The following is a 15,205-nucleotide window of genomic DNA, read 5'->3' as shown; positions in this document are numbered from 1 at the left end:
AAATCAGAAGATCTGCCAACACTGGGTCCTTATTCCCACATTTCCCCATGGTGACATTTGGCTGGAGTGAAATAGCAGCTGCCCTCTCAGTTTCCCCACCCTGGCACACTACACTCCCTTACCAGGCCTCTGTCCCTATCTGAGATGACTACCCTTAATGCAGAGACTTGGACAACATTCACCACGCCTCTTCACTGTGGAAACAAACCGCTAAAGTCTGGAGCAAAATAGCAGATTCCCATTTGTTTCAGGGGAGATGACCCTGGCTCAGGCCACGTTGGTGGCACTAGAGGCAGTGAGCAGTGGTCAGATTTGGGATATATTTTGAACATGGCATTGCTAAGATTTCGTGATAGTTCAGTTTAGGGAATGAGAGGGAGGATTTGAAAATGACTCCAATTTTGATTTTTATTTAGATTAATTTATTTCAAAAGTAAAACTACAGTGGAATATTGGAAAACCAGGATTGAACTTTTAAAATAAAAACAAAATTATTTTAAAGTTTTTCTTCACTAGTACTCTCTGAATTGGGTGCCCTAGATGGTACTATTATCCTTTTCTGGGAAATGCTGACACTTTGGGGAATTGGGGAGGGGGGAGAGCATTGAGAAGAGCCCCAGTAACTACAAAAAGAGAATTAGGCTCTTGCCCCCAGAGATGGAGTGGAGGGACATCAGTCTATGGATGGCCTCTGGACACCTCAGCGTCCCCACCTGGCCAGGACGGTGTTATCTTGAACTACTGGGGTGTCAGTACATGGGCAGGCCTACTTCAGGGAGCTACAAGGTCTGGCACTGCAAGAGCGGTGGGGGATGGTAGAGGTTCCAAGATTTCCACGTGGGAGGGGGCTTAGGGCATCCAGTAAGAAGCTGTAAGATGTTCAGAAGCTTGTTTTGAAGCTACTTTTTCACAGAAAGAGGACTCTCTTCTCTCAGATTTATATTACAAATCATTAAGAGTAGCAAAGTTGTATCCGAAGATGTTTTTATTTACACTTCATACGTGACTGGGAAAATCTCCAACTGTCCATGTCGAGGACAATTATTTTATTATAATGTGAGTTGATTTGGTTAGTGGAGACTACTAGTGGCTATCGGGACGGTGGGAACTAGCCGACTGCCATTCCTGGGCCTGGCCATGGACGAGAGAAGCCTCCGGCAGATCGGCAGATCGGAAGCCAGAGATTGCGGGCGCCGAGCCAAGCGCGGTGGCTTCCTTCAGCCGCTGTAGCGAGGAGGCCCTTCCCTCGGTGGGTCCCACAGCGGTCACTCGGCGGCTTGCGCGCATGCGCCGACCCCGCGGCGTCCTCCCCGGCTCCTTCCCTCCTTCATCCGGGTCCTGGGCGAGCGGGCGCCGTGCGCGTGTCCCGCGGCCGAGCTGCTAATAAAGTTGCGCTGTGGGCAAGCGCAGCTACGGCGCCGGGAGAGCGCGCGCCGCCGGCCCGTGAGTGAACGTGGGGTCTCGGGAGGGGCGGGCGAGCGGGACCGGGGTTGCAGGCTCTGCCCGGACGCGGCTCTGCCCTAGCGGCCGGACACGGGCCGAGGCGGGGGCGTGCGGGCGCGGGCGGAGCGGAAACCACCCGGGCCTGAGGGGCGGGAGGTAGGCCGAGTCCCGGCCTGCCGGGGTCCAGGCAGGCGGCGATGGTGCGGCCCGTCTGGCTGTGGAGGCCTCGCCTGCCCCGGGGCGTCCCCGGACTGTGGTGGGAGGCGTTCGGGACGCCCTCGCGGGGATCCCCGGCCCCCCTTCTGTCCGGAGGAGCGGTTTGTTCTCCCTCATCCAAGCGCCACCCTCAGTACACACCCCTGGTAGGATTGCAGCTCGGCCGAGCAGCCCGGTCGGCTACACTGCAAAGCCGTCCAGTGGCTTGATGAATCCGTGCCGCCGTCGCTTTGTGTTTCAAAGATAAGGATCTACGCTTATCGGTGGAAATTACACTCTGGGCAGTTGTGACCTGCTGCTGCGCTCAGCTGGTAGTTAGACCCGGTTTCTGCCACTTGCCATGCCAGTTTTCATCATTGCAAAGATTTCTTCTACTTTATGTAAACTTTAGCGGCAAGGAAAACGACTAGCAAGGTCTGTTTGCCTTCACCATATTCACCCCCTACCGGGGTCCTTCACTTCAGTGTCTGTACTCATATTCCGGTCTGTCCCCCTCCCCCTCCCTCTTTCCTGCCTTCCCCTTTCAGCTGCTGTTATTACGTGGAGTTTGGAGCCTAAGCTTTGAAAACTCCCATGTGGCGCCTGTCTTAAGTCGGAGCATGCTCAGTAGCCAAAACAGATTTTGGTTGCAAAAAGAACTGGGGCGAGGATAGTCGGTTATTTGGACGTTTGCCCGCTTCCTAACAAAATGTTCCAATTCTGGTTTGGATGGCATTGGAGAGTGGAGCTGTAGGCCAGCCTAGAGGTGAGGAATGCCTGAACACCCTGGGCCAGATCTCTATCTTGATTGTAGAGACATTGTTTCCTGACCAGCTGGAGGTCTAGAGAGAGACTGGGGGGCCGGGGGAAGCATTCCTGGCTGCCTGTGCGTTTATATGGGTGTGGTACTCAGTGTATCTTGTTTACCTTATCTTTCTGTGGAAAAAGTTTTGAAGTCTGGTTGGGTTTGTCACATCATGCCTGTTGCCTAGCACCACCAAAAGTGTTCTTATCTAACAACGAAGACTGGATAGGTGGAAGGTTGTGGGTTGGCCTCACAGAAGTTGAGAGAAAGGGGTACTTGAGTTGCTGTTTTTTAAATTCTTTTTTAAATTCTGTTTTTAAACGGGAGTAGTTAAATTTCCTTAAATTAGAGTACCCGAATTGCCCAGAATGAATTAGTTTTTAACTTTAATTTGAAAGCTGAAAGGTTGAAAACCTTAATCCCAATAGATTAGTAACTTTCCAAGCAGTTTAAAGTTGCTGCTAGATGCCAGTTTTGTGGGGAAGACAGTACCTAGACACGATGTGAACATTTATTGATCTGAATATTTTTATGCAATTAGTGTGTTCAAAATTCAGTAAATAGGAATTATTTATAGATCTGAACAAATTATTTTATATTCTTCCTTTTACTGCTACTTTGGTAACTTTTTTCCTCTAAGATGAATCAGAGGTTTCAAGAATACGAAACAATTCTTAAGAAACAAATTAACAAAGTGTAACCTTCGTAAAGGTTGTATTTACTATGTTTAGATTTTTAAAATTTAACCTTTGCATAATTGTCTCTATAGCATCCTCTGTTCTTCCCTCTCTACCTTGCTGCTCCCTGAGTCAGTGTGCCTTTCCTTTTCACATAGCTGCTGTTCTCTCATAACTTTACCCGTTTATTTTTGTTAATAAAATCGATTTGTCATTTATGCTTCCATTCCTTTCCGATCACAGCTGAAATAGGCAATAAAAGTTTGATGAACCTTCCCAACTAACTTTCCTCTTAGATTTTAAATGCATCCATATGATATGATCTAGTTGAAAGAAGAGAACAGTGAACGGGAAGAGAAAAGGATAAAATATTTTTGTAGGTTCTGTGCAGATTTGGTGGAATTATCTACTTGTCTGGTTCACTGCGGTAGGCGCCACAAAAATGGGTAGATTGATGTGTGTTGCATTTCTTTCCCCTCTGGCAAAGTCAGTTATTAATTTCAGAGGGAGACAGTGGCAGAATGTTGTTACTAATGAGGTTTGAATCAGATTGACTGGTTATGTAACATGTTGCTGGGAGTATTATTAAAAGTTGCCTTCTGTAGCAAGATAGAGGCAAGTAAATTCTGCTTACCCTCTTCACTGGGTTTTAATTCTTGGCTGAACCTGAAGGCACATTAGACTATAACCATAATTATACCTGGGCAGCCTGTCTGTTTCCTGTTTTCATCATGAACCCAAACATTATGATTTGCAGTGATGATCTTTTTTGTCCCTTGCATTAAGCAGAGGCAGTATGTTTTCGCTTGCTTCTGAAAACAGATTTGTAACTTGGTCAAATCAAAGATACTGGCTTCTTAGTGTTTTGAAGACTAGGCAGTAAAATATCGAACATTTTTAATTTCTTTGTAACTTGAAATACTATCTTAAAAAATCTATTTCACACATATTGTTTAATTGTAAATTTTAATGTTACCAGTAGTTTGTAGAGTCTTTGAGTAAGAAAGCCCTTTTTGTTTATGACTTACCAGTGTTTATTATTAACCAGATGTATATGTTGATTCAGGCAGTGAGCCACACATTTGGGTGAATTTCATAGCTGACTTGAGTACTCTTTAGGATATAGCTGCCTTTATTCCCCTGGTTTATCAGTCTTCCCTGTTCGCTTTACTTCTAGAGGATCTATGTTCTTTGTCTCTCTTTTTTTGTGCTTCATACTGCGCACAAAAAAGAAACTGAAATAGTTTCTTTTCTTCAAATGTTACAGGTGCCGTATACCCTATGGGTTTGCCAGTGTATTGATAAGGTCAAAGACATTGGAGAAGATTTCCTTTTGTTAGGGACAGTCTTATAAAAGGAAATATTATAAACAGCCTGGGGGATGATTCTTATTTCTAACGGTCTGGATATTTTGGAGAAAAGACTATCTGGGAGGGTAGAACCCAAGAAGACTGCACAGAGATAGTACGCATTCTCCACCAAAGATGATGATGAATGACCTCACAAAGTCTCTCCATGTTTTTTTACACCTTGCTTTTCTACTTCCAAAGTTAATAGAATAAAAATAATTGAAATTCTTAGTGCTGGATTATCCAATTCATTGCCATGACCTAGACCTTGGAATCTGAGAGGTGCATTTACTACTTGGAAGGTTAAGATATAAAATTCTCTTTGAAGAATTGTTAAAAACTAGATTGTTGTTAGGACCAGCTAGTTTTTCAGTCTCATATTCTAACAGCTTTTATTGTTTCACAACTTTGAAAAGATGGTGTAATTACAGAGTTACTAGGTTTTTCATAAATAATCAGCTAGTTCTAGGCTCTGTAGTTTTGATACTTTTTTGCCTTGGGCACCTAGGTTGGGGAATTTTTGTTCCCTTTCTAGTAGAGAGGTGGTTTTAGTGACTTTTCTTATTGTATCCCTAACTTGGTTGTGATAGTATTTTAGAAGAAAGAATTCTTTATGAGATGGTTCTGTGTGTGCAGTACTATAATTGGAATTCACTATTGGAAGACGGTTGTTAAAGTACATTTCGTAAATAGGGTTTGCTCTTGAATTCTTTGGTACATCAGTCTCTGCTTATTATATATATATATATATATATATATATATATATATATATATATATATATATATATAGTTTACAGACTGGTATACTTTGGAAATTTGAAAATGGCCTTATCTGTTGTGAGATTTAACTGGATTTTTCTTTTTGGTTTCCATGTATGTTGTTTTGTTATTACTGAAAATAATAGTAAGAAAAAAACTAGTGTCACCTTCCCACCTTTCTTTGAGCATAGCAGCTGGAGTCCTGTGGACAGTTTTACACTTTTCAGATTTAACTATGATCTCAGAATATGGCTGGTACTTTCAAGGCAAGTTTTGTTCTGTTCACTTCTGTTTTCATGATGTGTTAGGATTTGCCTAGCATCCTATCTGGTAGGCTGTATAAGTTGAGGTCTAGTTATTCTGGTTTGTGTATTTCCAGGAAAAGGGGGGTGCTGCAGAACTTTTTCAAAACTAGTCTTTTGTTTTCTTTCCCCTTCTTCACATCATTCTGCCCACTTAGGTGAGTAGGTGACTTGACCTCTGGGGTACACATGAGGTATCTGGAAAACATCTTCATAAAGCATTGGAATATATGTTGTGTACACAAGTTAGCACTTTGTACTCCAGAGACACATTCTATAATGTAATGATTTGGTATCTGCCCTTGATGATTTTATAATTTAAAGGAAAGCACTATGAAGGTTGACCAGCTCTGTGTCTATTCCTGTGCCTACAAGCCTCTACAGGTATACTCAGACACATCTGGCAGCAATGTCAGAAATCTTGCAGGCTCTGGCGGTGAGTGATACATCTAGATCAGGCTCTGCTTAATTAGAGGACTTAGAGGAGCAGGCGAGGTTTAAAGAGTGATTAAAAACTGGGAAACAGAAGTCTGGATGTAGGAGATAGAAAAGTAGAGACTTGTATGGTCACAGAGAGAGACTAGGTGAGAGTATTATGGTGTGAGAAGTGTCAGGGATCATGAGTTCAGCTCCTGGATGGCTGTGAGAACTTTGGGTGTCTTTGGAAATTGGGAGCCACAATTGGGAAAAGTGGTGATTTAAGCGTTTCTCTAGGAAAATGATTTTGATTTTACGATTGTGATTTTATTTCCTCCTCTTTGTAGATGTTCCAATAAAGAATAGGATTTCTGAATCTCGGAGAGTTTTGGAGCCAACGTGCTCTTGGTTTCTTTCTGTTACTTGAGTGTAGTCGTGGATGTGGCTTACGTGCTTTATAGTAATTGTATACCTAGATCTAGGATTGGTTTGACAGTGGTGGGGGGGTGTCTACTTTTGCTGATACTTGGTGACTAAGGATGTTAGAACCACAGGGGTAAGACATTTTTAAAGCTTTACCCCCACCAACCACAAAATGTTATCTTTGAATGTATACAGGTAAGTGACTTTCTCCCATTGCAGGTGGTCCTAAGGGCCTTGGTTCTCAAACCTACTGCAGAACCTGGGACGCTTGTTAAAAATATGGGAGGTAGGGCCCTACTCTCAAACCTAATGAATCTGAATTTTGTGGAATGGTTATGAGGAATTTGTTTCTTTAAAACCCCTATCTGTAATTCTTCTGTGTAGGTTTGGCTGAGACGATGGTGGCTTGTGACCCATATGCACATTTATTTGCATGGGTTGATGTGCTCAGGAGATTGCCTTTTGGCTAACGGTGTTGGGTGAAATTTTTGGATTGGTTTGCTTGCCTTTTATTTTGAATTGAAGCAATTAGAGAGATGTCGGAGCAGAAAGTGAAGGAGCTGTTTCTATGAATTTACCTCTGAAGTCTGGGCATGAGCAGTGTGTGTCTATGTGTGTGTCTGTCTGTTTGGGGGAGACTGTTGAGGGAAGTTTGTGTGTGTGTTTATGGTAGGTCGGAGGTTCTACTCAGGTAGTTGAAGTAAGAACAAGACTTTTGGTTTCTTGACGTTAATAAAAATTCATTTGAATGGAAACCTGGTAAAGTTTAACAACATTTTATTCATACATTTAATGTATGTAAAATGTAACTCCGGATCATCCTTTAGCTTCCCTATCAGCCTTTCCCAAATCATTTGATGACAAGTCCTATTCTTTGGGTAGCCCAGGCTGATGCCTTGGAATCATTATTGACTCCTCCGTTCTCACATTCCCCGTTCTCTTCCATCAGGAAACCTTTTGTCTCCCAAAACATGTGAAATTTTCCATTTCTTACCACCCCACTGCTGTCACCCTGTCTGAGCCATGATCATCTCTTACCTAAATTGCTTCAACTCTGAACTGATCTCCCCGCCTTTTACCCCTGCTGCCCACCCCCGCCCCCATTATTCTTAACATTTGGGCCAGAGTGATTCTTTGAAATAATAAAAGTCTGAAAATGTCATGTCTTCACTCAGAGTTCTCAGATGGGTCCACATTTCACTTACCGTAAAAGCCAAAGCTCTTATCATATCCAGCATGGCTCTCTTACCTATTTGACCCCATTCCTTGTTTTCCCCTTCTTGTTTGCTTTTTCTCTGGCTTCATGGTCTTGCAGTTAACTTGAGTGTGCCAGGCATGCTCCCTCCTTGGGATTTTCACATTGCCTGTTGCCTTTGCCTGTACTAGTTTTCCCTTAGATATCTGCCTGGCTCACTCTTATTTCCTTAAAGTATTGACTCAGTTGGTGCCTTCTCAGAGAGGCTCAGCCCAGCCACCCTATTTAAAATTACACCTCTCCCACAGTGCTCCCCATCCACCTTCCTCTGCTTTATTTTTCTCCATACCATTTTTCACCTAACGAACTATACTGTATCACTTATTTATTGTCTTTTGTCTGTCTCCCTCCACTGGAATGTAAGCTACATGAGGACAAGGATTTTGGCCCCCTTTATTCACTTGTATATTCCCAGCTCTTAGAATTCTACCTCAATAAATAGACTTTTGAATGAATAACTTGAATCAATTTAACAAGTTCTCTGAATATGCTTAGTACTGTTTTTTAAAAATTACATTCTAGTGGGAGAGACAAAAATCAAGTAAACCAACGAATAATTACAAATTGGTAGTACAGTGAAGGAAATGAATATAGTACTGGGTTAGAGATTAGGGAAAACCTACTTTATATAGAGTTAGATGATCAGGGAAGGTCTCTGGGATGATAGCTAAAGCTGAAGCCTTAGTGATGAGAGAGCTAGAAATTAGTGGTTGGAGCTTGAGGAAAGTGGTCCAGGCAGAGAATGGCATTTGTAAAATATGTGAGGTACAGAAGATATTCCAGTACAGGAAGATAAATGCTTTTGAAAAATGAATTCTTACTATTATTTATTGGAAGCAGAAAGTATTTGCCTCTAGTTTTTGATGGACTCTTCTTAAATTTCAGCCTCCAAATTTGTATAACCCTAAATATACTGGAGAGAATTCTTTTGAAATAAGAATGACTCTTATAAATCCTCTCTTTAGTAAGAATTTTAGTATAGTTGAGGTACATCTGCACTTTGGTTTTAAAGTAGGTTTTTTCCCCCTAACTATACAAGAAATTCATGTTTATTTTAAGATGTCCAGAATTGCATGAAGCCGAAAGTAAAAAGTACCCTGAACCCCACCCTACCCCCATGGCTAATATCCTTTCAAATGCTTTGTATTCACATTCTCATTCATTAGACAAATATTTATTGAGCATATGTATCACTAGGCTTACAGTGATGAGTGAAACAGATATGGCTCTTCTCATTTACATTCTTGCCAGGTTGTACAGGTAAATGTAAAAACATAGATATGTTAAGTGCTACGAAATAGAGGTAGGTGAAGCAGTAAGTGCGTATAATAGGGGAATTTCACCTAGGCAAGGTAGTCTGGGAAGGCTTCCCTGAAGAAGAGATGCTTGAGCTGAAATAGAAGTAAAGTGTGTGTGTGTGTGTGTGTGTGTGTGTGTGTGTGTGTGTGTGAGTGTGTATGTTTTGCAATGCATGATATCTCTTAATTTTATAAGATTTTCATTTATGGTTGAGGTGCCACTCTTTTTCTTTGGATTTCCAAGGTACTGCTCTGTGTTGTTATTGTTCAGTTGATAGTTGCAGTTTTTCAGAAGAATTTCAGGGAACCTAATACACACAGGGATTTCTGAAGCTCATAATTAAATCCCAGGTTTCTTTCTAGCTGTCTGAAATGACAAAACCCATTAGTGAAAGAGTCATCTAGTTAGGTCTTCGTAAACCAGAGGTAAACTATAAAAAGCCAAGGTAATAGCACATAATGTGTTCACAGTTATTTTCTTAAGTCCCTCCAAGTTCTGATGTACGAAGTAGCACACATTCCTATCTACTCAGTTACTGGCCTTCTGTGCTTGCTGTATATATTTTTTACTCTGCTTTAATACCCCATCTCTGTTGAGTATCATATGGAAATCTATAGTAAAACTAAGTGATGTGCTAAACAGCATATGAAGCTCTTCATAACATCTTCTCTTTTTCCCATTATTCTTTATGATCATTGAGAGTACAGATAGTATCTTTTAAGCCTCAGTTCCTAGCACAGAGTATTCCTGGCTTACTAGGCACCCAATAAATTTGAATAAATCAAATTCAACTCTTACTTATCTTTGTATCATCCTCCAAATTTTTATATTCATTCCTCCTGTCTTGAGCTTTAAGTGTCACATGTGCTTGGACTTGGATCAGTACTTGCTTCCTTATTCCCCTCCACCATCACCTTTTTGCTTCATCTTGGCAATAACTAGAATTCCCCTTTTTGGGTGAGCGGTGTCTAATTCTTTCAGCTTTTAAACCTTTACTTTCTTTTTTTTTTTGGTTGTGTATGTGGAGTCTTAGTTCCCCGACCAGGAATCAAATCCGCACCCCCTACATTGGAAGTGCAGATTCTTACCGCTGGACTGCCAGGGAAGTCCTCAACCTTTACCTTTCTTGACTGCCCCATTTCTCTTCTTGGTGGTCAGCAAGTCCTATGGATTGTTTATCTGTAATGTCCCTCATAACTCTTCCTTTTCTATCTCTACTACCGTCACTACCTGGTCTGCGTACCACCACCCTGGTGCGGCTTCCTCTCATAGTTGGATTACATGTTTTCCATTTACCCTCTCTGCCCCTCTTGGTTAAGTCTTTACTTGGCTATGTGCTGTTGCCATTTTTGTCTTCTCAAAATGGCTCTTTGAACATGTCTTTCTGCTTAGATAGAACTCTGTACTGCATATAGGATTACTTCTAGCAGCCTGACTCCTTTACCTTATACTGTCTTTCTTTCTTTGGCTTTCATTCTGTGGTGGTATCTTTCCCTTTAGCTTCACAATCTAGCCGATTGTCTCCTCCTAGTCTTTCTTGCCTCATTTGGCTTAATGATACTTGGTTTTCCTTATTCTTGTCCTTTATTACCAACTGGATTATGAATTATAGATTGTCATATTCCTTTTTGGATCTTGTGATAGTCATTCCTGAAATCTGTGCTAATATCATGAGCAGTTATCCACACCTAATCATTAAGGCTTTTATTCACTTAAGTGCTGTCTGTGTGTGTGTGTGTGTGTGTGTGTTTGGGTGGGGGGAACAGGGAGCCTGTCAGAGCTAGGTAATTGTACATTTGCTGAGCCCTCCACTTTTTGCTGTCACCAGCCATTTGAAGCACAGTTAATTCCTTCTTAACAATCGTATTCACAAGTGTGTAATCTTTTCACCTTTTCCTCCCCTGTTTTCCAGTTATATTGGCATAATTCCTCTTCCTTTCTGTTCTTTTTATGGTTCCCCTAAATAGATAGAAGTTTGAAAGTGATCACTAGATATCATTATATTCACTCAAAACTGCAGTACTGATGAGAATTGACTTACTTTACACAGATTATCCTGTGTATTTCCTAATGGGATATTAGATTTTGGGGGATTCTCTGGGTTTTAAGCTAGAAATAGAAATTCCCTGAAAGATATCTTGGGCATTGTTCAATTTAGTTTGTGAGATTTGTTTGTTTGTTTGTTTTATTGACTTCTTTGTTAGCCTCCTATGCATTGTTTTAAGAAGACTTGGCTTTTAAGAAGGCTCAGTTACTATTTAGCATTCAAAAAGGTTGGGTTAGTATGACTCCAGAAGAGCAAAAAGAAAACAGAATTTGTCTTCTGTCCCCAATTATGCTATTGAAACATGGCTTTAACATTTATAAATAATAACTATTTTGAAAGAGCTTCTCGTGGCGGTTTATTGCAAAAGAAAATAACTCCATGATTTAAGTTCCTTGAAGCCTACTGATATTTTGGTTTTCGTAGGAACTAAATAAGTCACCTTTAAAGAGTAATAACAAATATTTTATTCTCAATGGTGTACTTTAGGTTAGCTTCAATGTATTAGGTGGCCCAGGATGAGGATGACAGAGGCACAAATAGAATTTGCTCAGAAGCCAGGTTTTCATGTAGGGTATTGTCTTACATATCTGGGCTGCCAAATGCATCTTCTCATCTACTTAGAAGAAAACTCGGAGGTAAGCAAGCCCTGGAGCACTTGAAAGTACCAGAGGTACAAAATAAGTACTCTGTGCTAAGTAGGTCCTTTTGGAGTTAGAAGAAAAGTTCATTTTCCTTAGGTAGTTTATACATCATTAGGTAGTAGCCAAGCTTCTCCAAAATCAACACTCAGGAATGTGGGAGAAGCTGTGAGGAATGGAGAAAGGGGAGGCAAGAAAGGAGAATGAGAACAAGAAAGAAGGGAGAGCAGTAGATACTGGTGGGAAGTGATGGGGAACATCAGAAAGGACTTTGGGACAGGAGGAAAGAAAAAGCTGCCTTATTTCTTCAAAGATATGCATTTTTTCCACCTCATAGCATCTCTGAAATTGGTATGTGTCTTATAGCCGATGGCATCTGAATATTGGTTTTGGCTAGGTGGCAGTTTTGATGTTGTTGTCATTGCACGTGCATGATCTCTGCCTTTGCTGTTTTCATTGCTGTCATTTCTTTCATTTACACCCTCTGGGAAGATCAAGGAAGCAACAGTATCAAAACGTGCAGGATGGGTGTCAGTGGCTTGAACAACAATCCCGGAGTAATATTGGAACACTCTTCAGACCTACAGTCTTGATGGCAGAAGGATGATATTATGAAGAAAAAAATCTAAGCAATGAGAAAGCATGGTGTGATAGTTTAATTTGCAGCCTTTTTTTCCTTCAAGGTTCATAAAATAATGGAACCTCTTAAGTAGATGGCTTTGTATATTTGATGAAATAAAGTAACCCAGCTGTGTATTTAAAATCCTGAGCCTGATGTCAAAAAATTTCATGATTATTGCAATAATAATGACTGCAGTTTCCCTTTGCTCAATATGTACTATGCCAGGCATTAAGTGTGTATCTCATTTAATTCTCAGAACTGATACTCATTATACAAAATAGGAAAAATGGACATTTAGGTGTGTTAGATTCAGAATTTGAACCCTAGTTCATTAGACTTCAAATCTGGTGTTTTTGTGTGTTACAATACGTATATGAATATCCCTGTGTAGATTAGCCTTATTGTATGTATCTAGTCACTTTCCTTGTTCTACCACCTATGTTCCAGCAAACTGAACTGTAGTATTTCCCCATCCTGGTAGATAAAAACTCTGATTTTATGTCTTTATCAGAATAGCATTTATGCCTAAGATATAGCTACTTCATGCTTTTTGTCTCCCTCCACTCCCTTCCCCCAAGGGCCATCCCTTGAATTTCTTTTAGCATCCTATACACCCTAGGGGATCTGCCATTCTCCATGGTGTATTGCAGATAGGAATGGGCACATCTTAGTTGATTATTAATTTGTAATTCTTACGTTTAAGGTCTGGACCTGATTTATCTTTTAACCCTTTAGCATCTAGTTTAGTGGCTCGCCCTTTTTAGGTACACTCAGTAAGTATGTGTTGTATAAATAAGAGTATAAGTCTGCTATTGAGTTTAGCATGGGTGGTATATATTTGTGCCTCAGTAGACCCTGAAAGCATTGTAGAAAGGGAGTACAGAGGACCAAATTTAACTACCCAGCAATCTGTAACCTCTAAAGGCTGAAGTTAATGAATATAGCGTTTTTGGACTTTTCTCTATTACTGGGATAAGTTTAGAGATAATATAGAAGAGTATTGTTGTTGGTTGTGAATACAATCAGCTGTTTGAATTGAGGATGGGTGTTCTCAGTGTTTCTAAATTCATTTTATTTAGTGAAAGGCGAAGGGGGTGTGAAAAATTGAACCAACTTTTCAATAAGAGATTTAAAATTAAACCTTTTGGGTACTAGAAAACCTGATCATACTCTTATTTTCAAAGGTATTGCAGGTTCACTGGGACTCATATTGCATATGCTAGTATTTGCAAATCAAAAATATTATTATTTTACTCTATTTTTTGTATACATAATGAAAAAATTCTATCGTAATGGAGGACTTTTGTGAGGGTAGTAAAATAAATCTGTTGCTCTATCCCAAGCACTCTGATACTTTTATTTCAATTTGTGGACCAATGTCTTATTTTAAATATATATTTTACAGAAAAGATGACAGGAGAAAATTGATCTATCACATGGGTACCATAAAACAGTTTTACCAGGACTTCCCGGGTGGCACAGTGGTTAAGAATCCGCCTGCCAATGCAGGGGACATGGGTTCGAGCCCTGGTCCGGGAAGATCACACATGCCGCGGAGCAAGTAAGCCCGTGCGCCACAACTACTGAGCCTGTGCTCTAGAACCCGTGAGCCACAACTACTGAGCCTGCGTGCCACAACTGCTGAAGCCCATGCACCTAGAGCCCGTGCTGCACAACAAGAGAAGCCACCACAATGAGAAGTCCGCGCATCGCAACAAAGAGCAGCCCCCGCTCGCTGCAACTAGAGAAAGCCCGTGTGCAGCAACGAAGACCCAATCTAGCCATAAATAAAAAAAATAAATAAATAAAATTTAAAATTAAAAGAAAAGAAAAGCTTATGCTATATTTAGGTCTTCATGAGCCAATGATAATTGGTTCAGGAAAACACCCATTCAAAATGAAACCACTTAGAATGCAGACCAGTATTTCATACTGAATTGTGAATAAAAGGTCTGATTGGGACTTTATCTTAAAAACTTAAAATTTTGGAAAATCATTAGGTTATAATTGTAAACATGCATTAAGTTTTATAATGAACAAAGATTGAATTGAGTATGGATAGGCTTAATTTTTCTCACAGAACAATTTAGTAGCATGATATGACATCCTTCATGTTTGACATTTGTGGTACTAATATTAAGAGCATTTTTATTTTTGTGAAAATATTCATTAAAATATATATGGATTTTCCCATGGACTTCTGTTAATCCGTTGACAGTGAAGTTATTATTGCTTACTGATAACTATAAAAGTGGTGAATTTCCCATACTCACTGTTCATCATTAGTGCAAACCACTGCAGGAGTACTGTCCATCTGGGTCATATTGCATTCTTCCTGTGGGTCTCAGAGGCAAAGGGAACCGCACATCTGACGCTTATGTTGCTTGATGGGCCATGATTGATAAAGTCCTTTGTCTTTCTCTGAGTCAGGAGTCTCATGTTCTTTGACAGTATGCATGAAACAACAATAGACTTATTTGTTTATAGGATAGTAAGGTAAAATTAAATCCCAGACCTTGCATCTTTTGCTCTCATTTTAATAAACTTTATGAAATGTTACAGTTTTTGCAGAATTTACAGTTTTACTTGTGGTTTAGAAGCTGTTATAGTAAGGGAGATGCTAGTGAACAAGAACTAATTATAAGTGATCAGTACACTAGTAAATTTTTAAAAGATATTTTAAATTGAAGTATATCTTAAAATAAAGTGCACAAATCTTATGTGTATAGCTCAGTGAACTTTTATGTATGTGTACATCTATACCACCATCACCCAGATCAAGATATAGAAATTTTCTAGCTCCCCAGAAGGCTGTCTTGTCCCCTCTTAGTAATATTCTTGCCTCTGATGCCATAGGTTAGTTTTGCCTGTTTTTCAGTGTCATGTAGTTGGAATGATAAAATGTGTAATCTTTTGTATCTGACTTCTTCAGTATATCAATGAGATTCATGCATGTTTTACATGTGTGTGTTC

The 15,205-nt window shown here is 40.3% G+C and overlaps 1 protein-coding gene across 8 annotated transcripts in view; it reads left to right on the top strand.

Annotated features, from left to right (window-relative positions):
• Positions 1-1,290: 1,290 nt before the first annotated feature.
• The window catches only part of SMAD5 (SMAD family member 5), a 53,379-nt gene continuing 39,464 nt past the window's right edge, over positions 1,291-15,205 (top strand). For 4 of the 8 annotated variants that reach the window (XM_082454641.1, XM_082454642.1, XM_082454640.1 and 1 more), the window contains exon 1: positions 1,292-1,443. The gene's annotated coding sequence lies outside the window, so the exon portion shown is untranslated. Of the gene's footprint in view, positions 1,444-1,470; positions 2,074-15,205 lie in introns of those variants that run through there. The other 4 variants (XM_082454644.1, XM_082454645.1, XM_082454643.1 and 1 more) reach the window with 2 other exon arrangements.

Source organism: Balaenoptera physalus (genome assembly GCF_965194825.1).
Source record: "Balaenoptera physalus genome assembly, chromosome: 3".
NCBI classification, from domain to species: Eukaryota; Metazoa; Chordata; class Mammalia; order Artiodactyla; family Balaenopteridae; genus Balaenoptera; species Balaenoptera physalus.
Note: the sequence above shows the minus strand (reverse complement) of the source record. Positions and strands in the feature narration are given on the sequence as shown.